This window comes from Conger conger, chromosome 15 (assembly GCF_963514075.1).
Source record: "Conger conger chromosome 15, fConCon1.1, whole genome shotgun sequence".
Classification (NCBI taxonomy): Eukaryota; Metazoa; Chordata; class Actinopteri; order Anguilliformes; family Congridae; genus Conger; species Conger conger.
In genome coordinates, this window is record NC_083774.1 from 40,915,808 (window position 1) to 40,941,921 (window position 26,114).

General features: G+C 40.5%; 37 non-coding genes across 37 annotated transcripts; 20 read left to right on the plus strand and 17 right to left on the minus strand.

Annotated features, from left to right (window-relative positions):
• Window positions 1-637: 637 nt before the first annotated feature.
• On the minus strand, window positions 638-709 carry trnaw-cca (transfer RNA tryptophan (anticodon CCA)). The gene has a single exon. It is a non-coding gene; the product is annotated as a tRNA-Trp (tRNA).
• Window positions 710-863: 154 nt separating this feature from the next.
• trnak-uuu (transfer RNA lysine (anticodon UUU)) lies at window positions 864-936 on the plus strand. The gene has a single exon. It is a non-coding gene; the product is annotated as a tRNA-Lys (tRNA).
• Window positions 937-1,841: 905 nt separating this feature from the next.
• On the minus strand, window positions 1,842-1,913 carry trnaw-cca (transfer RNA tryptophan (anticodon CCA)). Its single transcript has one exon. It is a non-coding gene; the product is annotated as a tRNA-Trp (tRNA).
• Window positions 1,914-2,067: 154 nt separating this feature from the next.
• trnak-uuu (transfer RNA lysine (anticodon UUU)) lies at window positions 2,068-2,140 on the plus strand. Its single transcript has one exon. It is a non-coding gene; the product is annotated as a tRNA-Lys (tRNA).
• Window positions 2,141-3,045: 905 nt separating this feature from the next.
• trnaw-cca (transfer RNA tryptophan (anticodon CCA)) lies at window positions 3,046-3,117 on the minus strand. Its single transcript has one exon. It is a non-coding gene; the product is annotated as a tRNA-Trp (tRNA).
• A 154-nt stretch (window positions 3,118-3,271) lies between these two features.
• On the plus strand, window positions 3,272-3,344 carry trnak-uuu (transfer RNA lysine (anticodon UUU)). Its single transcript has one exon. It is a non-coding gene; the product is annotated as a tRNA-Lys (tRNA).
• A 905-nt stretch (window positions 3,345-4,249) lies between these two features.
• On the minus strand, window positions 4,250-4,321 carry trnaw-cca (transfer RNA tryptophan (anticodon CCA)). Its single transcript has one exon. It is a non-coding gene; the product is annotated as a tRNA-Trp (tRNA).
• Window positions 4,322-4,475: 154 nt separating this feature from the next.
• Window positions 4,476-4,548, plus strand: trnak-uuu (transfer RNA lysine (anticodon UUU)). The gene has a single exon. It is a non-coding gene; the product is annotated as a tRNA-Lys (tRNA).
• Window positions 4,549-5,453: 905 nt separating this feature from the next.
• Window positions 5,454-5,525, minus strand: trnaw-cca (transfer RNA tryptophan (anticodon CCA)). The gene has a single exon. It is a non-coding gene; the product is annotated as a tRNA-Trp (tRNA).
• A 154-nt stretch (window positions 5,526-5,679) lies between these two features.
• Window positions 5,680-5,752, plus strand: trnak-uuu (transfer RNA lysine (anticodon UUU)). The gene has a single exon. It is a non-coding gene; the product is annotated as a tRNA-Lys (tRNA).
• Window positions 5,753-6,657: 905 nt separating this feature from the next.
• Window positions 6,658-6,729, minus strand: trnaw-cca (transfer RNA tryptophan (anticodon CCA)). The gene has a single exon. It is a non-coding gene; the product is annotated as a tRNA-Trp (tRNA).
• A 154-nt stretch (window positions 6,730-6,883) lies between these two features.
• On the plus strand, window positions 6,884-6,956 carry trnak-uuu (transfer RNA lysine (anticodon UUU)). The gene has a single exon. It is a non-coding gene; the product is annotated as a tRNA-Lys (tRNA).
• A 905-nt stretch (window positions 6,957-7,861) lies between these two features.
• Window positions 7,862-7,933, minus strand: trnaw-cca (transfer RNA tryptophan (anticodon CCA)). Its single transcript has one exon. It is a non-coding gene; the product is annotated as a tRNA-Trp (tRNA).
• Window positions 7,934-8,087: 154 nt separating this feature from the next.
• On the plus strand, window positions 8,088-8,160 carry trnak-uuu (transfer RNA lysine (anticodon UUU)). The gene has a single exon. It is a non-coding gene; the product is annotated as a tRNA-Lys (tRNA).
• Window positions 8,161-9,067: 907 nt separating this feature from the next.
• Window positions 9,068-9,139, minus strand: trnaw-cca (transfer RNA tryptophan (anticodon CCA)). The gene has a single exon. It is a non-coding gene; the product is annotated as a tRNA-Trp (tRNA).
• Window positions 9,140-9,293: 154 nt separating this feature from the next.
• Window positions 9,294-9,366, plus strand: trnak-uuu (transfer RNA lysine (anticodon UUU)). The gene has a single exon. It is a non-coding gene; the product is annotated as a tRNA-Lys (tRNA).
• Window positions 9,367-10,273: 907 nt separating this feature from the next.
• Window positions 10,274-10,345, minus strand: trnaw-cca (transfer RNA tryptophan (anticodon CCA)). Its single transcript has one exon. It is a non-coding gene; the product is annotated as a tRNA-Trp (tRNA).
• A 154-nt stretch (window positions 10,346-10,499) lies between these two features.
• On the plus strand, window positions 10,500-10,572 carry trnak-uuu (transfer RNA lysine (anticodon UUU)). Its single transcript has one exon. It is a non-coding gene; the product is annotated as a tRNA-Lys (tRNA).
• A 907-nt stretch (window positions 10,573-11,479) lies between these two features.
• On the minus strand, window positions 11,480-11,551 carry trnaw-cca (transfer RNA tryptophan (anticodon CCA)). Its single transcript has one exon. It is a non-coding gene; the product is annotated as a tRNA-Trp (tRNA).
• Window positions 11,552-11,705: 154 nt separating this feature from the next.
• trnak-uuu (transfer RNA lysine (anticodon UUU)) lies at window positions 11,706-11,778 on the plus strand. The gene has a single exon. It is a non-coding gene; the product is annotated as a tRNA-Lys (tRNA).
• A 907-nt stretch (window positions 11,779-12,685) lies between these two features.
• trnaw-cca (transfer RNA tryptophan (anticodon CCA)) lies at window positions 12,686-12,757 on the minus strand. Its single transcript has one exon. It is a non-coding gene; the product is annotated as a tRNA-Trp (tRNA).
• A 154-nt stretch (window positions 12,758-12,911) lies between these two features.
• trnak-uuu (transfer RNA lysine (anticodon UUU)) lies at window positions 12,912-12,984 on the plus strand. The gene has a single exon. It is a non-coding gene; the product is annotated as a tRNA-Lys (tRNA).
• Window positions 12,985-13,891: 907 nt separating this feature from the next.
• On the minus strand, window positions 13,892-13,963 carry trnaw-cca (transfer RNA tryptophan (anticodon CCA)). Its single transcript has one exon. It is a non-coding gene; the product is annotated as a tRNA-Trp (tRNA).
• A 154-nt stretch (window positions 13,964-14,117) lies between these two features.
• trnak-uuu (transfer RNA lysine (anticodon UUU)) lies at window positions 14,118-14,190 on the plus strand. The gene has a single exon. It is a non-coding gene; the product is annotated as a tRNA-Lys (tRNA).
• A 907-nt stretch (window positions 14,191-15,097) lies between these two features.
• trnaw-cca (transfer RNA tryptophan (anticodon CCA)) lies at window positions 15,098-15,169 on the minus strand. The gene has a single exon. It is a non-coding gene; the product is annotated as a tRNA-Trp (tRNA).
• Window positions 15,170-15,323: 154 nt separating this feature from the next.
• On the plus strand, window positions 15,324-15,396 carry trnak-uuu (transfer RNA lysine (anticodon UUU)). The gene has a single exon. It is a non-coding gene; the product is annotated as a tRNA-Lys (tRNA).
• A 1,132-nt stretch (window positions 15,397-16,528) lies between these two features.
• Window positions 16,529-16,601, plus strand: trnak-uuu (transfer RNA lysine (anticodon UUU)). The gene has a single exon. It is a non-coding gene; the product is annotated as a tRNA-Lys (tRNA).
• A 1,133-nt stretch (window positions 16,602-17,734) lies between these two features.
• On the plus strand, window positions 17,735-17,807 carry trnak-uuu (transfer RNA lysine (anticodon UUU)). Its single transcript has one exon. It is a non-coding gene; the product is annotated as a tRNA-Lys (tRNA).
• Window positions 17,808-19,525: 1,718 nt separating this feature from the next.
• Window positions 19,526-19,598, plus strand: trnak-uuu (transfer RNA lysine (anticodon UUU)). The gene has a single exon. It is a non-coding gene; the product is annotated as a tRNA-Lys (tRNA).
• Window positions 19,599-20,730: 1,132 nt separating this feature from the next.
• trnak-uuu (transfer RNA lysine (anticodon UUU)) lies at window positions 20,731-20,803 on the plus strand. Its single transcript has one exon. It is a non-coding gene; the product is annotated as a tRNA-Lys (tRNA).
• Window positions 20,804-22,293: 1,490 nt separating this feature from the next.
• On the minus strand, window positions 22,294-22,365 carry trnaw-cca (transfer RNA tryptophan (anticodon CCA)). Its single transcript has one exon. It is a non-coding gene; the product is annotated as a tRNA-Trp (tRNA).
• Window positions 22,366-22,519: 154 nt separating this feature from the next.
• trnak-uuu (transfer RNA lysine (anticodon UUU)) lies at window positions 22,520-22,592 on the plus strand. The gene has a single exon. It is a non-coding gene; the product is annotated as a tRNA-Lys (tRNA).
• Window positions 22,593-23,497: 905 nt separating this feature from the next.
• On the minus strand, window positions 23,498-23,569 carry trnaw-cca (transfer RNA tryptophan (anticodon CCA)). The gene has a single exon. It is a non-coding gene; the product is annotated as a tRNA-Trp (tRNA).
• A 154-nt stretch (window positions 23,570-23,723) lies between these two features.
• On the plus strand, window positions 23,724-23,796 carry trnak-uuu (transfer RNA lysine (anticodon UUU)). The gene has a single exon. It is a non-coding gene; the product is annotated as a tRNA-Lys (tRNA).
• A 907-nt stretch (window positions 23,797-24,703) lies between these two features.
• trnaw-cca (transfer RNA tryptophan (anticodon CCA)) lies at window positions 24,704-24,775 on the minus strand. The gene has a single exon. It is a non-coding gene; the product is annotated as a tRNA-Trp (tRNA).
• Window positions 24,776-24,929: 154 nt separating this feature from the next.
• trnak-uuu (transfer RNA lysine (anticodon UUU)) lies at window positions 24,930-25,002 on the plus strand. The gene has a single exon. It is a non-coding gene; the product is annotated as a tRNA-Lys (tRNA).
• Window positions 25,003-25,907: 905 nt separating this feature from the next.
• Window positions 25,908-25,979, minus strand: trnaw-cca (transfer RNA tryptophan (anticodon CCA)). The gene has a single exon. It is a non-coding gene; the product is annotated as a tRNA-Trp (tRNA).
• Between the last annotated feature and the right edge of the window lie 135 nt (window positions 25,980-26,114).

Below are 26,114 nucleotides of genomic sequence, written 5' to 3' on the forward strand. Positions count from 1 at the left end.
AAAAAGTGAGCCTCCCAGCTGTTGAAGTGAAGAAAACCATGTCCACAAACCAGTCAGAATGTGGGGTTTTTAAATGTGTTCTATTTCAACTCTAAATAACTGCAAACAAGGCACATGTATGATGAAAAAAAAATCTTTATCCACAAGGAATGTCTGGAAAAAGATGGAAAATGTGTGTTGTGTGAAATATTGAAAAATGGTCAATCCTGGACCTGAATAACGCAAAGAAATCCATTATTCTTACACTTGTAACTTTCCCACACAAATGTATGAGAAAAATCCAAATATCACAAAAACAATGAAAGATACCGGGAAATATAAAAAAGAGGTCATATGTGTTTCATAATACTTGTGAAAAATGCAACGCTCCTATCTGAAAAAAGGAAAAAGGAAAAAGTCTGCTTCATTTGTGGTCCGGCACAGAGTCACTTGATACCTGGGGACCTACTAAGTTGGGAATGATGGAAGTGGGAAGGATCTTCTTATTTCTCCATAAATATTGCCAAAGGCCATAATGTTTGCATTGTTTCTGTCTTTTTGTGACGGTGAAGATTTCAAGGTACAACTTAAAGGAGAACTAATTTTCACCGACACACCTGCAGCCCTGAAATGTTGGTCAATTAAAAATAAAAGAGGATGACCTCGACGTGATTTGAACACGCAACCTTCTGATCTGGAGTCAGACGCGCTACCGTTGCGCCACGAGGTCCAACGTACCTGCGTCGCCCCTTGGCTTGCACCATGTTACCGTATTATTGAGCATGACAAAATGTGCAATGGCAAATATCACAGATTATGAAGGCTAATTCTAAGTGCCATTATGGATCAGACTCGTAAACCCGTCAATATCCCCTCCAAACAGAGCCCGGATAGCTCAGTCGGTAGAGCATCAGACTTTTAATCTGAGGGTCCAGGGTTCAAGTCCCTGTTCGGGCGACAAAGTTCTTTCAATGTTAACAAACCACAGGCTCTCAATTGGCAGAATTTTAAGTCCTAAAGCAGTAGTTTCATGTGTGCGTGACCATGAAAAATCACAGGTTACCAAGTGCAAATTAACACGCCAGAACAATCCCTTCGCTCAATCCAGGAAGTGAGTTCATTTATGATTTTCCATTCGAATGTCCGGAAAAACTGGAATTACGCGCATGCTCTTGCCGAAATTTGTCTTTCATGAAAAATGGCATTGATGCACCCGAAATGGGGAAAAAAGTGAGCCTCCCACCTGTTGAAGTGAAGAAAACCATGTCCACAAACCAGTCAGAATGTGGGGTTTTTAAATGTGTTCTATTTCAACTCTAAATAACTGCAAACAAGGCACATGTATGATGAAAAAAAAATCTTTATCCACAAGGAATGTCTGGAAAAAGATGGAAAATGTGTGTTGTGTGAAATATTGAAAAATGGTCAATCCTGGACCTGAATAACGCAAAGAAATCCATTATTCTTACACTTGTAACTTTCCCACACAAATGTATGAGAAAAATCCAAATATCACAAAAACAATGAAAGATACCGGGAAATATAAAAAAGAGGTCATATGTGTTTCATAATACTTGTGAAAAATGCAACGCTCCTATCTGAAAAAAGGAAAAAGGAAAAAGTCTGCTTCATTTGTGGTCCGGCACAGAGTCACTTGATACCTGGGGACCTACTAAGTTGGGAATGATGGAAGTGGGAAGGATCTTCTTATTTCTCCATAAATATTGCCAAAGGCCATAATGTTTGCATTGTTTCTGTCTTTTTGTGACGGTGAAGATTTCAAGGTACAACTTAAAGGAGAACTAATTTTCACCGACACACCTGCAGCCCTGAAATGTTGGTCAATTAAAAATAAAAGAGGATGACCTCGACGTGATTTGAACACGCAACCTTCTGATCTGGAGTCAGACGCGCTACCGTTGCGCCACGAGGTCCAACGTACCTGCGTCGCCCCTTGGCTTGCACCATGTTACCGTATTATTGAGCATGACAAAATGTGCAATGGCAAATATCACAGATTATGAAGGCTAATTCTAAGTGCCATTATGGATCAGACTCGTAAACCCGTCAATATCCCCTCCAAACAGAGCCCGGATAGCTCAGTCGGTAGAGCATCAGACTTTTAATCTGAGGGTCCAGGGTTCAAGTCCCTGTTCGGGCGACAAAGTTCTTTCAATGTTAACAAACCACAGGCTCTCAATTGGCAGAATTTTAAGTCCTAAAGCAGTAGTTTCATGTGTGCGTGACCATGAAAAATCACAGGTTACCAAGTGCAAATTAACACGCCAGAACAATCCCTTCGCTCAATCCAGGAAGTGAGTTCATTTATGATTTTCCATTCGAATGTCCGGAAAAACTGGAATTACGCGCATGCTCTTGCCGAAATTTGTCTTTCATGAAAAATGGCATTGATGCACCCGAAATGGGGAAAAAAGTGAGCCTCCCAGCTGTTGAAGTGAAGAAAACCATGTCCACAAACCAGTCAGAATGTGGGGTTTTTAAATGTGTTCTATTTCAACTCTAAATAACTGCAAACAAGGCACATGTATGATGAAAAAAAAATCTTTATCCACAAGGAATGTCTGGAAAAAGATGGAAAATGTGTGTTGTGTGAAATATTGAAAAATGGTCAATCCTGGACCTGAATAACGCAAAGAAATCCATTATTCTTACACTTGTAACTTTCCCACACAAATGTATGAGAAAAATCCAAATATCACAAAAACAATGAAAGATACCGGGAAATATAAAAAAGAGGTCATATGTGTTTCATAATACTTGTGAAAAATGCAACGCTCCTATCTGAAAAAAGGAAAAAGGAAAAAGTCTGCTTCATTTGTGGTCCGGCACAGAGTCACTTGATACCTGGGGACCTACTAAGTTGGGAATGATGGAAGTGGGAAGGATCTTCTTATTTCTCCATAAATATTGCCAAAGGCCATAATGTTTGCATTGTTTCTGTCTTTTTGTGACGGTGAAGATTTCAAGGTACAACTTAAAGGAGAACTCATTTTCACCGACACACCTGCAGCCCTGAAATGTTGGTCAATTAAAAATAAAAGAGGATGACCTCGACGTGATTTGAACACGCAACCTTCTGATCTGGAGTCAGACGCGCTACCGTTGCGCCACGAGGTCCAACGTACCTGCGTCGCCCCTTGGCTTGCACCATGTTACCGTATTATTGAGCATGACAAAATGTGCAATGGCAAATATCACAGATTATGAAGGCTAATTCTAAGTGCCATTATGGATCAGACTCGTAAACCCGTCAATATCCCCTCCAAACAGAGCCCGGATAGCTCAGTCGGTAGAGCATCAGACTTTTAATCTGAGGGTCCAGGGTTCAAGTCCCTGTTCGGGCGACAAAGTTCTTTCAATGTTAACAAACCACAGGCTCTCAATTGGCAGAATTTTAAGTCCTAAAGCAGTAGTTTCATGTGTGCGTGACCATGAAAAATCACAGGTTACCAAGTGCAAATTAACACGCCAGAACAATCCCTTCGCTCAATCCAGGAAGTGAGTTCATTTATGATTTTCCATTCGAATGTCCGGAAAAACTGGAATTACGCGCATGCTCTTGCCGAAATTTGTCTTTCATGAAAAATGGCATTGATGCACCCGAAATGGGGAAAAAAGTGAGCCTCCCAGCTGTTGAAGTGAAGAAAACCATGTCCACAAACCAGTCAGAATGTGGGGTTTTTAAATGTGTTCTATTTCAACTCTAAATAACTGCAAACAAGGCACATGTATGATGAAAAATAAATCTTTATCCACAAGGAATGTCTGGAAAAAGATGGAAAATGTGTGTTGTGTGAAATATTGAAAAATGGTCAATCCTGGACCTGAATAACGCAAAGAAATCCATTATTCTTACACTTGTAACTTTCCCACACAAATGTATGAGAAAAATCCAAATATCACAAAAACAATGAAAGATACCGGGAAATATAAAAAAGAGGTCATATGTGTTTCATAATACTTGTGAAAAATGCAACGCTCCTATCTGAAAAAAGGAAAAAGGAAAAAGTCTGCTTCATTTGTGGTCCGGCACAGAGTCACTTGATACCTGGGGACCTACTAAGTTAGGAATGATGGAAGTGGGAAGGATCTTCTTATTTCTCCATAAATATTGCCAAAGGCCATAATGTTTGCATTGTTTCTGTCTTTTTGTGACGGTGAAGATTTCAAGGTACAACTTAAAGGAGAACTCATTTTCACCGACACACCTGCAGCCCTGAAATGTTGGTCAATTAAAAATAAAAGAGGATGACCTCGACGTGATTTGTACACGGAACCTTCTGATCTGGAGTCAGACGCGCTACCGTTGCGCCACGAGGTCCAACGTACCTGCGTTGCCCCTTGGTTTGCACCATGTTACCGTATTATTGAGCATGACAAAATGTGCAATGGCAAATATCACAGATTATGAAGGCTAATTCTAAGTGCCATTATGGATCAGACTCGTAATCCCGTCAATATCCCCTCCAAACAGAGCCCGGATAGCTCAGTCGGTAGAGCATCAGACTTTTAATCTGAGGGTCCAGGGTTCAAGTCCCTGTTCGGGCGACAAAGTTCTTTCAATGTTAACAAACCACACGCTCTCAATTGGCAGAATTTTAAGTCCTAAAGCAGTAGTTTCATGTGTGCGTGACCATGAAAAATCACAGGTTACCAAGTGCAAATTAACACGCCAGAACAATCCCTTCGCTCAATCCAGGAAGTGAGTTCATTCATGATTTTCCATTCGAATGTCCGGAAAAACTGGAATTACGCGCATGCTCTTGCCGAAATTTGTCTTTCATGAAAAATGGCATTGATGCACCCGAAATGGGGAAAAAAGTGAGCCTCCCACCTGTTGAAGTGAAGAAAACCATGTCCACAAACCAGTCAGAATGTGGGGTTTTTAAATGTGTTCTATTTCAACTCTAAATAACTGCAAACAAGGCACATGTATGATGAAAAATAAATCTTTATCCACAAGGAATGTCTGGAAAAAGATGGAAAATGTGTGTTGTGTGAAATATTGAAAAATGGTCAATCCTGGACCTGAATAACGCAAAGAAATCCATTATTCTTACACTTGTAACTTTCCCACACAAATGTATGAGAAAAATCCAAATATCACAAAAACAATGAAAGATACCGGGAAATATAAAAAAGAGGTCATATGTGTTTCATAATACTTGTGAAAAATGCAACGCTCCTATCTGAAAAAAGGAAAAAGGAAAAAGTCTGCTTCATTTGTGGTCCGGCACAGAGTCACTTGATACCTGGGGACCTACTAAGTTGGGAATGATGGAAGTGGGAAGGATCTTCTTATTTCTCCATAAATATTGCCAAAGGCCATAATGTTTGCATTGTTTCTGTCTTTTTGTGACGGTGAAGATTTCAAGGTACAACTTAAAGGAGAACTAATTTTCACCGACACACCTGCAGCCCTGAAATGTTGGTCAATTAAAAATAAAAGAGGATGACCTCGACGTGATTTGAACACGCAACCTTCTGATCTGGAGTCAGACGCGCTACCGTTGCGCCACGAGGTCCAACGTACCTGCGTCGCCCCTTGGCTTGCACCATGTTACCGTATTATTGAGCATGACAAAATGTGCAATGGCAAATATCACAGATTATGAAGGCTAATTCTAAGTGCCATTATGGATCAGACTCGTAATCCCGTCAATATCCCCTCCAAACAGAGCCCGGATAGCTCAGTCGGTAGAGCATCAGACTTTTAATCTGAGGGTCCAGGGTTCAAGTCCCTGTTCGGGCGACAAAGTTCTTTCAATGTTAACAAACCACACGCTCTCAATTGGCAGAATTTTAAGTCCTAAAGCAGTAGTTTCATGTGTGCGTGACCATGAAAAATCACAGGTTACCAAGTGCAAATTAACACGCCAGAACAATCCCTTCGCTCAATCCAGGAAGTGAGTTCATTTATGATTTTCCATTCGAATGTCCGGAAAAACTGGAATTACGCGCATGCTCTTGCCGAAATTTGTCTTTCATGAAAAATGGCATTGATGCACCCGAAATGGGGAAAAAAGTGAGCCTCCCAGCTGTTGAAGTGAAGAAAACCATGTCCACAAACCAGTCAGAATGTGGGGTTTTTAAATGTGTTCTATTTCAACTCTAAATAACTGCAAACAAGGCACATGTATGATGAAAAATAAATCTTTATCCACAAGGAATGTCTGGAAAAAGATGGAAAATGTGTGTTGTGTGAAATATTGAAAAATGGTCAATCCTGGACCTGAATAACGCAAAGAAATCCATTATTCTTACACTTGTAACTTTCCCACACAAATGTATGAGAAAAATCCAAATATCACAAAAACAATGAAAGATACCGGGAAATATAAAAAAGAGGTCATATGTGTTTCATAATACTTGGGAAAAATGCAACGCTCCTATCTGAAAAAAGGAAAAAGGAAAAAGTCTGCTTCATTTGTGGTCCGGCACAGAGTCACTTGATACCTGGGGACCTACTAAGTTGGGAATGATGGAAGTGGGAAGGATCTTCTTATTTCTCCATAAATATTGCCAAAGGCCATAATGTTTGCATTGTTTCTGTCTTTTTGTGACGGTGAAGATTTCAAGGTACAACTTAAAGGAGAACTAATTTTCACCGACACACCTGCAGCCCTGAAATGTTGGTCAATTAAAAATAAAAGAGGATGACCTCGACGTGATTTGTACACGGAACCTTCTGATCTGGAGTCAGACGCGCTACCGTTGCGCCACGAGGTCCAACGTACCTGCGTTGCCCCTTGGCTTGCACCATGTTACCGTATTATTGAGCATGACAAAATGTGCAATGGCAAATATCACAGATTATGAAGGCTAATTCTAAATGCCATTATGGATCAGACTCGTAATCCCGTCAATATCCCCTCCAAACAGAGCCCGGATAGCTCAGTCGGTAGAGCATCAGACTTTTAATCTGAGGGTCCAGGGTTCAAGTCCCTGTTCGGGCGACAAAGTTCTTTCAATGTTAACAAACCACACGCTCTCAATTGGCAGAATTTTAAGTCCTAAAGCAGTAGTTTCATGTGTGCGTGACCATGAAAAATCACAGGTTACCAAGTGCAAATTAACACGCCAGAACAATCCCTTCGCTCAATCCAGGAAGTGAGTTCATTTATGATTTTCCATTCGAATGTCCGGAAAAACTGGAATTACGCGCATGCTCTTGCCGAAATTTGTCTTTCATGAAAAATGGCATTGATGCACCCGAAATGGGGAAAAAAGTGAGCCTCCCAGCTGTTGAAGTGAAGAAAACCATGTCCACAAACCAGTCAGAATGTGGGGTTTTTAAATGTGTTCTATTTCAACTCTAAATAACTGCAAACAAGGCACATGTATGATGAAAAATAAATCTTTATCCACAAGGAATGTCTGGAAAAAGATGGAAAATGTGTGTTGTGTGAAATATTGAAAAATGGTCAATCCTGGACCTGAATAACGCAAAGAAATCCATTATTCTTACACTTGTAACTTTCCCACACAAATGTATGAGAAAAATCCAAATATCACAAAAACAATGAAAGATACCGGGAAATATAAAAAAGAGGTCATATGTGTTTCATAATACTTGGGAAAAATGCAACGCTCCTATCTGAAAAAAGGAAAAAGGAAAAAGTCTGCTTCATTTGTGGTCCGGCACAGAGTCACTTGATACCTGGGGACCTACTAAGTTAGGAATGATGGAAGTGGGAAGGATCTTCTTATTTCTCCATAAATATTGCCAAAGGCCATAATGTTTGCATTGTTTCTGTCTTTTTGTGACGGTGAAGATTTCAAGGTACAACTTAAAGGAGAACTCATTTTCACCGACACACCTGCAGCCCTGAAATGTTGGTCAATTAAAAATAAAAGAGGATGACCTCGACGTGATTTGTACACGGAACCTTCTGATCTGGAGTCAGACGCGCTACCGTTGCGCCACGAGGTCCAACGTACCTGCGTTGCCCCTTGGTTTGCACCATGTTACCGTATTATTGAGCATGACAAAATGTGCAATGGCAAATATCACAGATTATGAAGGCTAATTCTAAGTGCCATTATGGATCAGACTCGTAATCCCGTCAATATCCCCTCCAAACAGAGCCCGGATAGCTCAGTCGGTAGAGCATCAGACTTTTAATCTGAGGGTCCAGGGTTCAAGTCCCTGTTCGGGCGACAAAGTTCTTTCAATGTTAACAAACCACACGCTCTCAATTGGCAGAATTTTAAGTCCTAAAGCAGTAGTTTCATGTGTGCGTGACCATGAAAAATCACAGGTTACCAAGTGCAAATTAACACGCCAGAACAATCCCTTCGCTCAATCCAGGAAGTGAGTTCATTTATGATTTTCCATTCGAATGTCCGGAAAAACTGGAATTACGCGCATGCTCTTGCCGAAATTTGTCTTTCATGAAAAATGGCATTGATGCACCCGAAATGGGGAAAAAAGTGAGCCTCCCAGCTGTTGAAGTGAAGAAAACCATGTCCACAAACCAGTCAGAATGTGGGGTTTTTAAATGTGTTCTATTTCAACTCTAAATAACTGCAAACAAGGCACATGTATGATGAAAAATAAATCTTTATCCACAAGGAATGTCTGGAAAAAGATGGAAAATGTGTGTTGTGTGAAATATTGAAAAATGGTCAATCCTGGACCTGAATAACGCAAAGAAATCCATTATTCTTACACTTGTAACTTTCCCACACAAATGTATGAGAAAAATCCAAATATCACAAAAACAATGAAAGATACCGGGAAATATAAAAAAGAGGTCATATGTGTTTCATAATACTTGGGAAAAATGCAACGCTCCTATCTGAAAAAAGGAAAAAGGAAAAAGTCTGCTTCATTTGTGGTCCGGCACAGAGTCACTTGATACCTGGGGACCTACTAAGTTGGGAATGATGGAAGTGGGAAGGATCTTCTTATTTCTCCATAAATATTGCCAAAGGCCATAATGTTTGCATTGTTTCTATGTCTTTTTGTGACGGTGAAGATTTCAAGGTACAACTTAAAGGAGAACTCATTTTCACCGACACACCTGCAGCCCTGAAATGTTGGTCAATTAAAAATAAAAGAGGATGACCTCGACGTGATTTGAACAGGCAACCTTCTGATCTGGAGTCAGACGCGCTACCGTTGCGCCACGAGGTCCAACGTACCTCCGTCGCCCCTTGGTTTGCACCATGTTACCGTATTATTGAGCATGACAAAATGTGCAATGGCAAATATCACAGATTATGAAGGCTAATTCTATGTGCCATTATGGATCAGACTCGTAATCCCGTCAATATCCCCTCCAAACAGAGCCCGGATAGCTCAGTCGGTAGAGCATCAGACTTTTAATCTGAGGGTCCAGGGTTCAAGTCCCTGTTCGGGCGACAAAGTTCTTTCAATGTTAACAAACCACACGCTCTCAATTGGCAGAATTTTAAGTCCTAAAGCAGTAGTTTCATGTGTGCGTGAGCATGAAAAATCACAGGTTACCAAGTGCAAATTAACACGCCAGAACAATCCCTTCGCTCAATCCAGGAAGTGAGTTCATTCATGATTTTCCATTCGAATGTCCGGAAAAACTGGAATTACGCGCATGCTCTTGCCGAAATTTGTCTTTCATGAAAAATGGCATTGATGCACCCGAAATGGGGAAAAAAGTGAGCCTCCCAGCTGTTGAAGTGAAGAAAACCATGTCCACAAACCAGTCAGAATGTGGGGTTTTTAAATGTGTTCTATTTCAACTCTAAATAACTGCAAACAAGGCACATGTATGATGAAAAATAAATCTTTATCCACAAGGAATGTCTGGAAAAAGATGGAAAATGTGTGTTGTGTGAAATATTGAAAAATGGTCAATCCTGGACCTGAATAACGCAAAGAAATCCATTATTCTTACACTTGTAACTTTCCCACACAAATGTATGAGAAAAATCCAAATATCACAAAAACAATGAAAGATACCGGGAAATATAAAAAAGAGGTCAAATGTGTTTCATAATACTTGGGAAAAATGCAACGCTCCTATCTGAAAAAAGGAAAAAGGAAAAAGTCTGCTTCATTTGTGGTCCGGCACAGAGTCACTTGATACCTGGGGACCTACTAAGTTGGGAATGATGGAAGTGGGAAGGATCTTCTTATTTCTCCATAAATATTGCCAAAGGCCATAATGTTTGCATTGTTTCTATGTCTTTTTGTGACGGTGAAGATTTCAAGGTACAACTTAAAGGAGAACTCATTTTCACCGACACACCTGCAGCCCTGAAATGTTGGTCAATTAAAAATAAAAGAGGATGACCTCGACGTGATTTGAACAGGCAACCTTCTGATCTGGAGTCAGACGCGCTACCGTTGCGCCACGAGGTCCAACGTACCTCCGTCGCCCCTTGGTTTGCACCATGTTACCGTATTATTGAGCATGACAAAATGTGCAATGGCAAATATCACAGATTATGAAGGCTAATTCTATGTGCCATTATGGATCAGACTCGTAATCCCGTCAATATCCCCTCCAAACAGAGCCCGGATAGCTCAGTCGGTAGAGCATCAGACTTTTAATCTGAGGGTCCAGGGTTCAAGTCCCTGTTCGGGCGACAAAGTTCTTTCAATGTTAACAAACCACACGCTCTCAATTGGCAGAATTTTAAGTCCTAAAGCAGTAGTTTCATGTGTGCGTGACCATGAAAAATCACAGGTTACCAAGTGCAAATTAACACGCCAGAACAATCCCTTCGCTCAATCCAGGAAGTGAGTTCATTTATGATTTTCCATTCGAATGTCCGGAAAAACTGGAATTACGCGCATGCTCTTGCCGAAATTTGTCTTTCATGAAAAATGGCATTGATGCACCCGAAATGGGGAAAAAAGTGAGCCTCCCAGCTGTTGAAGTGAAGAAAACCATGTCCACAAACCAGTCAGAATGTGGGGTTTTTAAATGTGTTCTATTTCAACTCTAAATAACTGCAAACAAGGCACATGTATGATGAAAAATAAATCTTTATCCACAAGGAATGTCTGGAAAAAGATGGAAAATGTGTGTTGTGTGAAATATTGAAAAATGGTCAATCCTGGACCTGAATAACGCAAAGAAATCCATTATTCTTACACTTGTAACTTTCCCACACAAATGTATGAGAAAAATCCAAATATCACAAAAACAATGAAAGATACCGGGAAATATAAAAAAGAGGTCAAATGTGTTTCATAATACTTGGGAAAAATGCAACGCTCCTATCTGAAAAAAGGAAAAAGGAAAAAGTCTGCTTCATTTGTGGTCCGGCACAGAGTCACTTGATACCTGGGGACCTACTAAGTTGGGAATGATGGAAGTGGGAAGGATCTTCTTATTTCTCCATAAATATTGCCAAAGGCCATAATGTTTGCATTGTTTCTATGTCTTTTTGTGACGGTGAAGATTTCAAGGTACAACTTAAAGGAGAACTCATTTTCACCGACACACCTGCAGCCCTGAAATGTTGGTCAATTAAAAATAAAAGAGGATGACCTCGACGTGATTTGAACACGCAACCTTCTGATCTGGAGTCAGACGCGCTACCGTTGCGCCACGAGGTCCAACGTACCTCCGTCGCCCCTTGGTTTGCACCATGTTACCGTATTATTGAGCATGACAAAATGTGCAATGGCAAATATCACAGATTATGAAGGCTAATTCTATGTGCCATTATGGATCAGACTCGTAATCCCGTCAATATCCCCTCCAAACAGAGCCCGGATAGCTCAGTCGGTAGAGCATCAGACTTTTAATCTGAGGGTCCAGGGTTCAAGTCCCTGTTCGGGCGACAAAGTTCTTTCAATGTTAACAAACCACATGCTCTCAATTGGCAGAATTTTAAGTCCTAAAGCAGTAGTTTCATGTGTGCGTGAGCATGAAAAATCACAGGTTACCAAGTGCAAATTAACACGCCAGAACAATCCCTTCGCTCAATCCAGGAAGTGAGTTCATTCATGATTTTCCATTCGAATGTCCGGAAAAACTGGAATTACGCGCATGCTCTTGCCGAAATTTGTCTTTCATGAAAAATGGCATTGATGCACCCGAAATGGGGAAAAAAGTGAGCCTCCCAGCTGTTGAAGTGAAGAAAACCATGTCCACAAACCAGTCAGAATGTGGGGTTTTTAAATGTGTTCTATTTCAACTCTAAATAACTGCAAACAAGGCACATGTATGATGAAAAAAAAATCTTTATCCACAAGGAATGTCTGGAAAAAGATGGAAAATGTGTGTTGTGTGAAATATTGAAAAATGGTCAATCCTGGACCTGAATAACGCAAAGAAATCCATTATTCTTACACTTGTAACTTTCCCACACAAATGTATGAGAAAAATCCAAATATCACAAAAACAATGAAAGATACCGGGAAATATAAAAAAGAGGTCAAATGTGTTTCATAATACTTGGGAAAAATGCAACGCTCCTATCTGAAAAAAGGAAAAAGGAAAAAGTCTGCTTCATTTGTGGTCCGGCACAGAGTCACTTGATACCTGGGGACCTACTAAGTTGGGAATGATGGAAGTGGGAAGGATCTTCTTATTTCTCCATAAATATTGCCAAAGGCCATAATGTTTGCATTGTTTCTATGTCTTTTTGTGACGGTGAAGATTTCAAGGTACAACTTAAAGGAGAACTCATTTTCACCGACACACCTGCAGCCCTGAAATGTTGGTCAATTAAAAATAAAAGAGGATGACCTCGACGTGATTTGAACACGCAACCTTCTGATCTGGAGTCAGACGCGCTACCGTTGCGCCACGAGGTCCAACGTACCTCCGTCGCCCCTTGGTTTGCACCATGTTACCGTATTATTGAGCATGACAAAATGTGCAATGGCAAATATCACAGATTATGAAGGCTAATTCTATGTGCCATTATGGATCAGACTCGTAATCCCGTCAATATCTCCTCCAAACAGAGCCCGGATAGCTCAGTCGGTAGAGCATCAGACTTTTAATCTGAGGGTCCAGGGTTCAAGTCCCTGTTCGGGCGACAAAGTTCTTTCAATGTTAACAAACCACATGCTCTCAATTGGCAGAATTTTAAGTCCTAAAGCAGTAGTTTCATGTGTGCGTGAGCATGAAAAATCACAGGTTACCAAGTGCAAATTAACACGCCAGAACAATCCCTTCGCTCAATCCAGGAAGTGAGTTCATTCATGATTTTCCATTCGAATGTCCGGAAAAACTGGAATTACGCGCATGCTCTTGCCGAAATTTGTCTTTCATGAAAAATGGCATTGATGCACCCGAAATGGGGAAAAAAGTGAGCCTCCCAGCTGTTGAAGTGAAGAAAACCATGTCCACAAACCAGTCAGAATGTGGGGTTTTTAAATGTGTTCTATTTCAACTCTAAATAACTGCAAACAAGGCACATGTATGATGAAAAAAAAATCTTTATCCACAAGGAATGTCTGGAAAAAGATGGAAAATGTGTGTTGTGTGAAATATTGAAAAATGGTCAATCCTGGACCTGAATAACGCAAAGAAATCCATTATTCTTACACTTGTAACTTTCCCACACAAATGTATGAGAAAAATCCAAATATCACAAAAACAATGAAAGATACCGGGAAATATAAAAAAGTGGTCAAATGTGTTTCATAATACTTGGGAAAAATGCAACGCTCCTATCTGAAAAAAGGAAAAAGGAAAAAGTCTGCTTCATTTGTGGTCCGGCACAGAGTCACTTGATACCTGGGGACCTACTAAGTTGGGAATGATGGAAGTGGGAAGGATCTTCTTATTTCTCCATAAATATTGCCAAAGGCCATAATGTTTGCATTGTTTCTATGTCTTTTTGTGACGGTGAAGATTTCAAGGTACAACTTAAAGGAGAACTCATTTTCACCGACACACCTGCAGCCCTGAAATGTTGGTCAATTAAAAATAAAAGAGGATGACCTCGACGTGATTTGAACAGGCAACCTTCTGATCTGGAGTCAGACGCGCTACCGTTGCGCCACGAGGTCCAACGTACCTCCGTCGCCCCTTGGTTTGCACCATGTTACCGTATTATTGAGCATGACAAAATGTGCAATGGCAAATATCACAGATTATGAAGGCTAATTCTATGTGCCATTATGGATCAGACTCGTAATCCCGTCAATATCCCCTCCAAACAGAGCCCGGATAGCTCAGTCGGTAGAGCATCAGACTTTTAATCTGAGGGTCCAGGGTTCAAGTCCCTGTTTGGGCGACAAAGTTCTTTCAATGTTAACAAACCACATGCTCTCAATTGGCAGAATTTTAAGTCCTAAAGCAGTAGTTTCATGTGTGCGTGAGCATGAAAAATCACAGGTTACCAAGTGCAAATTAACACGCCAGAACAATCCCTTCGCTCAATCCAGGAAGTGAGTTCATTCATGATTTTCCATTCGAATGTCCGGAAAAACTGGAATTACGCGCATGCTCTTGCCGAAATTTGTCTTTCATGAAAAATGGCATTGATGCACCCGAAATGGGGAAAAAAGTGAGCCTCCCAGCTGTTGAAGTGAAGAAAACCATGTCCACAAACCAGTCAGAATGTGGGGTTTTTAAATGTGTTCTATTTCAACTCTAAATAACTGCAAACAAGGCACATGTATGATGAAAAAAAAATCTTTATCCACAAGGAATGTCTGGAAAAAGATGGAAAATGTGTGTTGTGTGAAATATTGAAAAATGGTCAATCCTGGACCTTAATAACGCAAAGAAATCCATTATTCTTACACTTGTAACTTTCCCACACAAATGTATGAGAAAAATCCAAATATCACAAAAACAATGAAAGATACCGGGAAATATAAAAAAGAGGTCAAATGTGTTTCATAATACTTGGGAAAAATGCAACGCTCCTATCTGAAAAAAGGAAAAAGGAAAAAGTCTGCTTCATTTGTGGTCCGGCACAGAGTCACTTGATACCTGGGGACCTACTAAGTTGGGAATGATGGAAGTGGGAAGGATCTTCTTATTTCTCCATAAATATTGCCAAAGGCCATAATGTTTGCATTGTTTCTATGTCTTTTTGTGACGGTGAAGATTTCAAGGTACAACTTAAAGGAGAACTCATTTTCACCGACACACCTGCAGCCCTGAAATGTTGGTCAATTAAAAATAAAAGAGGATGACCTCGACGTGATTTGAACACGCAACCTTCTGATCTGGAGACAGACGCGCTACCGTTGCGCCACGAGGTCCAACGTACCTCCGTCGCCCCTTGGTTTGCACCATGTTACCGTATTATTGAGCATGACAAAATGTGCAATGGCAAATATCACAGATTATGAAGGCTAATTCTATGTGCCATTATGGATCAGACTCGTAATCCCGTCAATATCCCCTCCAAACAGAGCCCGGATAGCTCAGTCGGTAGAGCATCAGACTTTTAATCTGAGGGTCCAGGGTTCAAGTCCCTGTTCGGGCGACAAAGTTCTTTCAATGTTAACAAACCACATGCTCTCAATTGGCAGAATTTTAAGTCCTAAAGCAGTAGTTTCATGTGTGCGTGAGCATGAAAAATCACAGGTTACCAAGTGCAAATTAACACGCCAGAACAATCCCTTCGCTCAATCCAGGAAGTGAGTTCATTCATGATTTTCCATTCGAATGTCCGGAAAAACTGGAATTACGCGCATGCTCTTGCCGAAATTTGTCTTTCATGAAAAATGGCATTGATGCACCCGAAATGGGGAAAAAAGTGAGCCTCCCAGCTGTTGAAGTGAAGAAAACCATGTCCACAAACCAGTCAGAATGTGGGGTTTTTAAATGTGTTCTATTTCAACTCTAAATAACTGAAACAAGGCACATGTATGATGAAAAAAAAATCTTTATCCACAAGGAATGTCTGGAAAAAGATGGAAAATGTGTGTTGTGTGAAATATTGAAAAATGGTCAATCCTGGACCTGAATAACGCAAAGAAATCCATTATTCTTACACTTGTAACTTTCCCACACAAATGTATGAGAAAAATCCAAATATCACAAAAACAATGAAAGATACCGGGAAATATAAAAAAGTGGTCAAATGTGTTTCATAATACTTGGGAAAAATGCAACGCTCCTATCTGAAAAAAGGAAAAAGGAAAAAGTCTGCTTCATTTGTGGTCCGGCACAGAGTCACTTGATACCTGGGGACCTACTAAGTTGGGAATGATGGAAGTGGGAAGGATCTTCTTATTTCTCCATAAATATTGCCAAAGGCCATAATGTTTGCATTGTTTCTATGTCTTTTTGTGACGGTGAAGATTTCAAGGTACAACTTAAAGGAGAACTCATTTTCACCGACACACCTGCAGCCCTGAAATGTTGGTCAATTAAAAATAAAAGAGGATGACCTCGATGTGATTTGTACACGGAACCTTCTGATCTGGAGTCAGACGCGCTACCGTTGCGCCACGAGGTCCAACGTACCTCCGTCGCCCCTTGGCTTGCACCATGTTACCGTATTATTGAGCATGACAAAATGTGCAATGGCAAATATCACAGATTATGACGGCTAATTCTATGTGCCATTATGGATCAGACTCGTAATCCCGTCAATATCCCCTCCACACCGAGCCCGGATAGCTCAGTAGGTAGAGCATCAGACTTTTAATCTGAGGGTCCAGGGTTCAAGTCCCTGTTCGGGTGACAAAGTTCTTTCAATGTTAACAAACCACACGCTCTCAATTGGCAGAAGTTTAAGTCCTAAAGCAGTAGTTTCATGTGTGCGTGACCATGAAAAATCACAGGTTACCAAGTGCAAATTAACACGCCAGAACAATCCCTTCGCTCAATCCAGGAAGTGAGTTCATTTATGATTTTCCATTCGAATGTCCGGAAAAACTGGAATTACGCGCATGCTCTTGCCGAAATTTGTCTTTCATGAAAAATGGCATTGATGCACCCGAAATGGGGAAATAAGTGAGCCTCCCACCTGTTGAAGTGAAGAAAACCATGTCCACAAACCAGTCAGAATGTGGGGTTTTTAAATGTGTTCTATTTCAACTCTAAATAACTGCAAACAAGGCACATGTATGATGAAAAAAAAATCTTTATCCACAAGGAATGTCTGGAAAAAGATGGAAAATGTGTGTTGTGTGAAATATTGAAAAATGGTCAATCCTGGACCTGAATAACGCAAAGAAATCCATTATTCTTACACTTGTAACTTTCCCACACAAATGTATGAGAAAAATCCAAATATCACAAAAACAATGAAAGATACCGGGAAATATAAAAAAGTGGTCAAATGTGTTTTATAATACTTGGGAAAAATGCAACGCTCCTATCTGAAAAAAGGAAAAAGGAAAAAGTCTGCTTCATTTGTGGTCCGGCACAGAGTCACTTGATACCTGGGGACCTACTAAGTTGGGAATGATGGAAGTGGGAAGGATCTTCTTATTTCTCCATAAATATTGCCAAAGGCCATAATGTTTGCATTGTTTCTATGTCTTTTTGTGACGGTGAAGATTTCAAGGTACAACTTAAAGGAGAACTCATTTTCACCGACACACCTGCAGCCCTGAAATGTTGGTCAATTAAAAATAAAAGAGGATGACCTCGATGTGATTTGTACACGGAACCTTCTGATCTGGAGTCAGACGCGCTACCTCGGAGCCACGAGGTCCAACGTACCTCCGTCGCCCCTTGGCTTGCACCATGTTACCGTATTATTGAGCATGACAAAATGTGCAATGGCAAATATCACAGATTATGAAGGCTAATTCTATGTGCCATTATGGATCAGACTCGTAATCCCGTCAATATCCCCTCCAAACAGACCCCGGATAGCTCAGTCGGTAGAGCATCAGACTTTTAATCTGAGGGTCCAGGGTTCAAGTCCCTGTTCGGGCGACAAAGTTCTTTCAATGTTAACAAACCACACGCTCTCAATTGGCAGAATTTTAAGTCCTAAAGCAGTAGTTTCATGTGTGCGTGACCATGAAAAATCACAGGTTACCAAGTGCAAATTAACACGCCAGAACAATCCCTTCGCTCAATCCAGGAAGTGAGTTCATTTATGATTTTCCATTCGAATGTCCGGAAAAACTGGAATTACGCGCATGCTCTTGCCGAAATTTGTCTTTCATGAAAAATGGCATTGATGCACCCGAAATGGGGAAAAAAGTGAGCCTCCCAGCTGTTGAAGTGAAGAAAACCATGTCCACAAACCATTCAGAATGTGGGGTTTTTAAATGTGTTCTATTTCAACTCTAAATAACTGCAAACAAGGCACATGTATGATGAAAAAAAAATCTTTATCCACAAGGAATGTCTGGAAAAAGATGGAAAATGTGTGTTGTGTGAAATATAGAAAAATGGTCAATCCTGGACCTGAATAACGCAAAGAAATCCATTATTCTTACACTTGTAACTTTCCCACACAAATGTATGAGAAAAATCCAAATATCACAAAAACAATGAAAGATACCGGGAAATATAAAGTTCTTTCAATGTTAACAAACCACACGCTCTCAATTGGCAGAATTTTAAGTCCTAAAGCAGTAGTTTCATGTGTGCGTGAGCATGAAAAATCACAGGTTACCAAGTGCAAATTAACACGCCAGAACAATCCCTTCGCTCAATCCAGGAAGTGAGTTCATTCATGATTTTCCATTCGAATGTCCGGAAAAACTGGAATTACGCGCATGCTCTTGCCGAAATTTGTCTTTCATGAAAAATGGCATTGATGCACCCGAAATGGGGAAAAAAGTGAGCCTCCCAGCTGTTGAAGTGAAGAAAACCATGTCCACAAACCAGTCAGAATGTGGGGTTTTTAAATGTGTTCTATTTCAACTCTAAATAACTGCAAACAAGGCACATGTATGATGAAAAAAAAATCTTTATCCACAAGGAATGTCTGGAAAAAGATGGAAAATGTGTGTTGTGTGAAATATTGAAAAATGGTCAATCCTGGACCTGAATAACGCAAAGAAATCCATTATTCTTACACTTGTAACTTTCCCACACAAATGTATGAGAAAAATCCAAATATCACAAAAACAATGAAAGATACCGGGAAATATAAAAAAGTGGTCAAATGTGTTTCATAATACTTGGGAAAAATGCAACGCTCCTATCTGAAAAAAGGAAAAAGGAAAAAGTCTGCTTCATTTGTGGTCCGGCACAGAGTCACTTGATACCTGGGGACCTACTAAGTTGGGAATGATGGAAGTGGGAAGGATCTTCTTATTTCTCCATAAATATTGCCAAAGGCCATAATGTTTGCATTGTTTCTATGTCTTTTTGTGACGGTGAAGATTTCAAGGTACAACTTAAAGGAGAACTCATTTTCACCGACACACCTGCAGCCCTGAAATGTTGGTCAATTAAAAATAAAAGAGGATGACCTCGATGTGATTTGTACACGGAACCTTCTGATCTGGAGTCAGACGCGCTACCTCGGCGCCACGAGGTCCAACGTACCTCCGTCGCCCCTTGGCTTGCACCATGTTACCGTATTATTGAGCATGACAAAATGTGCAATGGCAAATATCACAGATTATGAAGGCTAATTCTATGTGCCATTATGGATCAGACTCGTAATCCCGTCAATATCCCCTCCAAACAGAGCCCGGATAGCTCAGTCGGTAGAGCATCAGACTTTTAATCTGAGGGTCCAGGGTTCAAGTCCCTGTTCGGGCGACAAAGTTCTTTCAATGTTAACAAACCACACGCTCTCAATTGGCAGAATTTTAAGTCCTAAAGCAGTAGTTTCATGTGTGCGTGAGCATGAAAAATCACAGGTTACCAAGTGCAAATTAACACGCCAGAACAATCCCTTCGCTCAATCCAGGAAGTGAGTTCATTCATGATTTTCCATTCGAATGTCCGGAAAAACTGGAATTACGCGCATGCTCTTGCCGAAATTTGTCTTTCATGAAAAATGGCATTGATGCACCCGAAATGGGGAAAAAAGTGAGCCTCCCAGCTGTTGAAGTGAAGAAAACCATGTCCACAAACCAGTCAGAATGTGGGGTTTTTAAATGTGTTCTATTTCAACTCTAAATAACTGAAACAAGGCACATGTATGATGAAAAAAAAATCTTTATCCACAAGGAATGTCTGGAAAAAGATGGAAAATGTGTGTTGTGTGAAATATTGAAAAATGGTCAATCCTGGACCTGAATAACGCAAAGAAATCCATTATTCTTACACTTGTAACTTTCCCACACAAATGTATGAGAAAAATCCAAATATCACAAAAACAATGAAAGATACCGGGAAATATAAAAAAGTGGTCAAATGTGTTTCATAATACTTGGGAAAAATGCAACGCTCCTATCTGAAAAAAGGAAAAAGGAAAAAGTCTGCTTCATTTGTGGTCCGGCACAGAGTCACTTGATACCTGGGGACCTACTAAGTTGGGAATGATGGAAGTGGGAAGGATCTTCTTATTTCTCCATAAATATTGCCAAAGGCCATAATGTTTGCATTGTTTCTATGTCTTTTTGTGACGGTGAAGATTTCAAGGTACAACTTAAAGGAGAACTCATTTTCACCGACACACCTGCAGCCCTGAAATGTTGGTCAATTAAAAATAAAAGAGGATGACCTCGATGTGATTTGTACACGGAACCTTCTGATCTGGAGTCAGACGCGCTACCGTTGCGCCACGAGGTCCAACGTACCTCCGTCGCCCCTTGGCTTGCACCATGTTACCGTATTATTGAGCATGACAAAATGTGCAATGGCAAATATCACAGATTATGACGGCTAATTCTATGTGCCATTATGGATCAGACTCGTAATCCCGTCAATATCCCCTCCACACCGAGCCCGGATAGCTCAGTAGGTAGAGCATCAGACTTTTAATCTGAGGGTCCAGGGTTCAAGTCCCTGTTCGGGTGACAAAGTTCTTTCAATGTTAACAAACCACACGCTCTCAATTGGCAGAATTTTAAGTCCTAAAGCAGTAGTTTCATGTGTGCGTGAGCATGAAAAATCACAGGTTACCAAGTGCAAATTAACACGCCAGAACAATCCCTTCGCTCAATCCAGGAAGTGAGTTCATTTATGATTTTCCATTCGAATGTCCGGAAAAACTGGAATTACGCGCATGCTCTTGCCGAAATTTGTCTTTCATGAAAAATGGCATTGATGCACCCGAAATGGGGGAAAAAGTGAGCCTCCCACCTGTTGAAGTGAAGAAAACCATGTCCACAAACCAGTCAGAATGTGGGGTTTTTAAATGTGTTCTATTTCAACTCTAAATAACTGCAAACAAGGCACATGTATGATGAAAAAAAAATCTTTATCCACAAGGAATGTCTGGAAAAAGATGGAAAATGTGTGTTGTGTGAAATATAGAAAAATGGTCAATCCTGGACCTGAATAACGCAAAGAAATCCATTATTCTTACACTTGTAACTTTCCCACACAAATGTATGAGAAAAATCCAAATATCACAAAAACAATGAAAGATACCGGGAAATATAAAGTTCTTTCAATGTTAACAAACCACACGCTCTCAATTGGCAGAATTTTAAGTCCTAAAGCAGTAGTTTCATGTGTGCGTGACCATGAAAAATCACAGGTTACCAAGTGCAAATTAACACGCCAGAACAATCCCTTCGCTCAATCCGGGAAGTGAGTTCATTTATGATTTTCCATTCGAATGTCCGGAAAAACTGGAATTACGCGCATGCTCTTGCCGAAATTTGTCTTTCATGAAAAATGGCATTGATGCACCCGAAATGGGGAAAAAAGTGAGCCTCCCAGCTGTTGAAGTGAAGAAAACCATGTCCACAAACCAGTCAGAATGTGGGGTTTTTAAATGTGTTCTATTTCAACTCTAAATAACTGCAAACAAGGCACATGTATGATGAAAAAAAAATTTTTATCCACAAGGAATGTCTGGAAAAAGATGGAAAATGTGTGTTGTGTGAAATATTGAAAAATGGTCAATCCTGGACCTGAATAACGCAAAGAAATCCATTATTCTTACACTTGTAACTTTCCCACACAAATGTATGAGAAAAATCCAAATATCACAAAAACAATGAAAGATACCGGGAAATATAAAAAAGAGGTCATATGTGTTTCATAATACTTGTGAAAAATGCAACGCTCCTATCTGAAAAAAGGAAAAAGGAAAAAGTCTGCTTCATTTGTGGTCCGGCACAGAGTCACTTGATACCTGGGGACCTACTAAGTTGGGAATGATGGAAGTGGGAAGGATCTTCTTATTTCTCCATAAATATTGCCAAAGGCCATAATGTTTGCATTGTTTCTGTCTTTTTGTGACGGTGAAGATTTCAAGGTACAACTTAAAGGAGAACTCATTTTCACCGACACACCTGCAGCCCTGAAATGTTGGTCAATTAAAAATAAAAGAGGATGACCTCGACGTGATTTGAACAGGCAAGCTTCTGATCTGGAGTCAGACGCGCTACCGTTGCGCCACGAGGTCCAACGTACCTCCGTCGCCCCTTGGCTTGCACCATGTTACCGTATTATTGAGCATGACCAAATGTGCAATGGCAAATATCACAGATTATGACGGCTAATTCTATGTGCCATTATGGATCAGACTCGTAATCCCGTCAATATCCCCTCCAAACAGAGCCCGGATAGCTCAGTCGGTAGAGCATCAGACTTTTAATCTGAGGGTCCAGGGTTCAAGTCCCTGTTCGGGCGACAAAGTTCTTTCAATGTTAACAAACCACACGCTCTCAATTGGCAGAGTTTTAAGTCCTAAAGCAGTAGTTTCATGTGTGCGTGACCATGAAAAATCACAGGTTACCAAGTGCAAATTAACACGCCAGAACAATCCCTTCGCTCAATCCAGGAAGTGAGTTCATTTATGATTTTCCATTCGAATGTCCGGAAAAACTGGAATTACGCGCATGCTCTTGCCGAAATTTGTCTTTCATGAAAAATGGCATTGATGCACCCGAAATGGGGAAAAAAGTGAGCCTCCCACCTGTTGAAGTGAAGAAAACCATGTCCACAAACCAGTCAGAATGTGGGGTTTTTAAATGTGTTCTATTTCAACTCTAAATAACTGCAAACAAGGCACATGTATGATGAAAAAAAAATCTTTATCCACAAGGAATGTCTGGAAAAAGATGGAAAATGTGTGTTGTGTGAAATATTGAAAAATGGTCAATCCTGGACCTGAATAACGCAAAGAAATCCATCATTCTTACACTTGTAACTTTCCCACACAAATGTATGAGAAAAATCCAAATATCACAAAAACAATGAAAGATACCGGGAAATATAAAAAAGTGGTCAAATGTGTTTCATAATACTTGGGAAAAATGCAACGCTCCTATCTGAAAAAAGGAAAAAGGAAAAAGTCTGCTTCATTTGTGGTCCGGCACAGAGTCACTTGATACCTGGGGACCTACTAAGTTGGGAATGATGGAAGTGGGAAGGATCTTCTTATTTCTCCATAAATATTGCCAAAGGCCATAATGTTTGCATTGTTTCTGTCTTTTTGTGACGGTGAAGATTTCAAGGTACAACTTAAAGGAGAACTCATTTTCACCGACACACCTGCAGCCCTGAAATGTTGGTCAATTAAAAATAAAAGAGGATGACCTCGACGTGATTTGAACAGGCAACCTTCTGATCTGGAGTCAGACGCGCTACCGTTGCGCGACGAGGTCCAACGTACCTCCGTCGCCCCTTGGCTTGCACCATGTTACCGTATTATTGAGCATGACCAAATGTGCAATGGCAAATATCACAGATTATGACGGCTAATTCTATGTGCCATTATGGATCAGACTCGTAATCCCGTCAATATCCCCTCTGCACAGAGCCCGGATAGCTCAGTCGGTAGAGCATCAGACTTTTAATCTGAGGGTCCAGGGTTCAAGTCCCTGTTCGGGCGACAAAGTTCTTTAAATGTTAACAAACCACACGCTCTCAATTGGCAGAGTTTTAAGTCCTAAAGCAGTAGTTTCATGTGTGCGTGACCATGAAAAATCACAGGTTACCAAGTGCAAATTAACACGCCAGAACAATCCCTTCGCTCAATCCAGGAAGTGAGTTCATTTATGATTTTCCATTCAAATGTCCGGAAAAACTGGAATTACGCGCATGCTCTTGCCGAAATTTGTCTTTCATGAAAAATGGCATTGATGCACCCGAAATGGGGAAAAAAGTGAGCCTCCCACCTGTTGAAGTGAAGAAAACCATGTCCACAAACCAGTCAGAATGTGGGGTTTTTAAATGTGTTCTATTTCAACTCTAAATAACTGCAAACAAGGCACATGTATGATGAAAAAAAAATCTTTATCCACAAGGAATGTCTGGAAAAAGATGGAAAATGTGTGTTGTGTGAAATATTGAAAAATGGTCAATCCTGGACCTGAATAACGCAAAGAAATCCATCATTCTTACACTTGTAACTTTCCCACACAAATGTATGAGAAAAATCCAAATATCACAAAAACAATGAAAGATACCGGGAAATATAAAAAAGTGGTCAAATGTGTTTCATAATACTTGGGAAAAATGAAACGCTCCTATCTGAAAAAAGGAAAAAGGAAAAAGTCTGCTTCATTTGTGGTCCGGCACAGAGTCACTTGATACCTGGGGACCTACTAAGTTGGGAATGATGGAAGTGGGAAGGATCTTCTTATTTCTCCATAAATATTGCCAAAGGCCATAATGTTTGCATTGTTTCTATGTCTTTTTGTGACGGTGAAGATTTCAAGGTACAACTTAAAGGAGAACTCATTTTCACCGACACACCCGCAGCCCTGAAATGTTGGTCAATTAAAAATAAAAGAGGATGACCTCGACGTGATTTGAACACGCAACCTTCTGATCTGGAGTCAGACGCGCTACCGTTGCGCCACGAGGTCCAACTTACCTGCGTCCCCCCTTGGCTTGCACCATGTTACCGTATTATTGAGCATGACATAATGTGCAATGGCAAATATCACAGATTATGAAGGCTAATTCTATGTGCCATTATGGATCAGACTCGTAATCCCGTCAATATCCCCTCCGCACAGAGCCTGGATAGCTCAGTCGGTAGAGCATCAGACTTTTAATCTGAGGGTCCAGGGTTCAAGTCCCTGTTTGGGCGACAAAGTTCTTTCAATGTTAACAAACCACACGCTCTCAATTGGCAGAGTGTTAAGTCCTAAAGCAGTAGTTTCATGTGTGCGTGACCATGAAAAATCACAGGTTACCAAGTGCAAATTAACACGCCAGAACAATCCCTTCGCTCAATCCGGGAAGTGAGTTCATTTATGATTTTCCATTCGAATGTCCGGAAAAACTGGAATTACGCGCATGCTCTTGCCGAAATTTGTCTTTCATGAAAAATGGCATTGATGCACCCGAAATGGGGAAAAAAGTGAGCTTCCCAGCTGTTGAAGTGAAGAAAACCATGTCCACAAACCAGTCAGAATGTGGGGTTTTTAAATGTGTTCTATTTCAACTCTAAATAACTGCAAACAAGGCACATGTATGATGAAAAATAAATCTTTATCCACAAGGAATGTCTGGAAAAAGATGGAAAATGTGTGTTGTGTGAAATATTGAAAAATGGTCAATCCTGGACCTGAATAACGCAAAGAAATCCATCATTCTTACACTTGTAACTTTCCCACACAAATGTATGAGAAAAATCCAAATATCACAAAAACAATGAAAGATACCGGGAAATATAAAAAAGTGGTCAAATGTGTTTCATAATACTTGGGAAAAATGAAACGCTCCTATCTGAAAAAAGGAAAAAGGAAAAAGTCTGCTTCATTTGTGGTCCGGCACAGAGTCACTTGATACCTGGGGACCTACTAAGTTGGGAATGATGGAAGTGGGAAGGATCTTCTTATTTCTCCATAAATATTGCCAAAGGCCATAATGTTTGCATTGTTTCTGTCTTTTTGTGACGGTGAAGATTTCAAGGTACAACTTAAAGGAGAACTCATTTTCACCGACACACCCGCAGCCCTGAAATGTTGGTCAATTAAAAATAAAAGAGGATGACCTCGACGTGATTTGAACACGCAACCTTCTGATCTGGAGTCAGACGCGCTACCGTTGCGCCACGAGGTCCAACATACCTGCGTTGCCCCTTGGCTTGCACCATGTTACCGTATTATTGAGCATGACATAATGTGCAATGGCAAATATCACAGATTATGAAGGCTAATTCTATGTGCCATTATGGATCAGACTCGTAATCCCGTC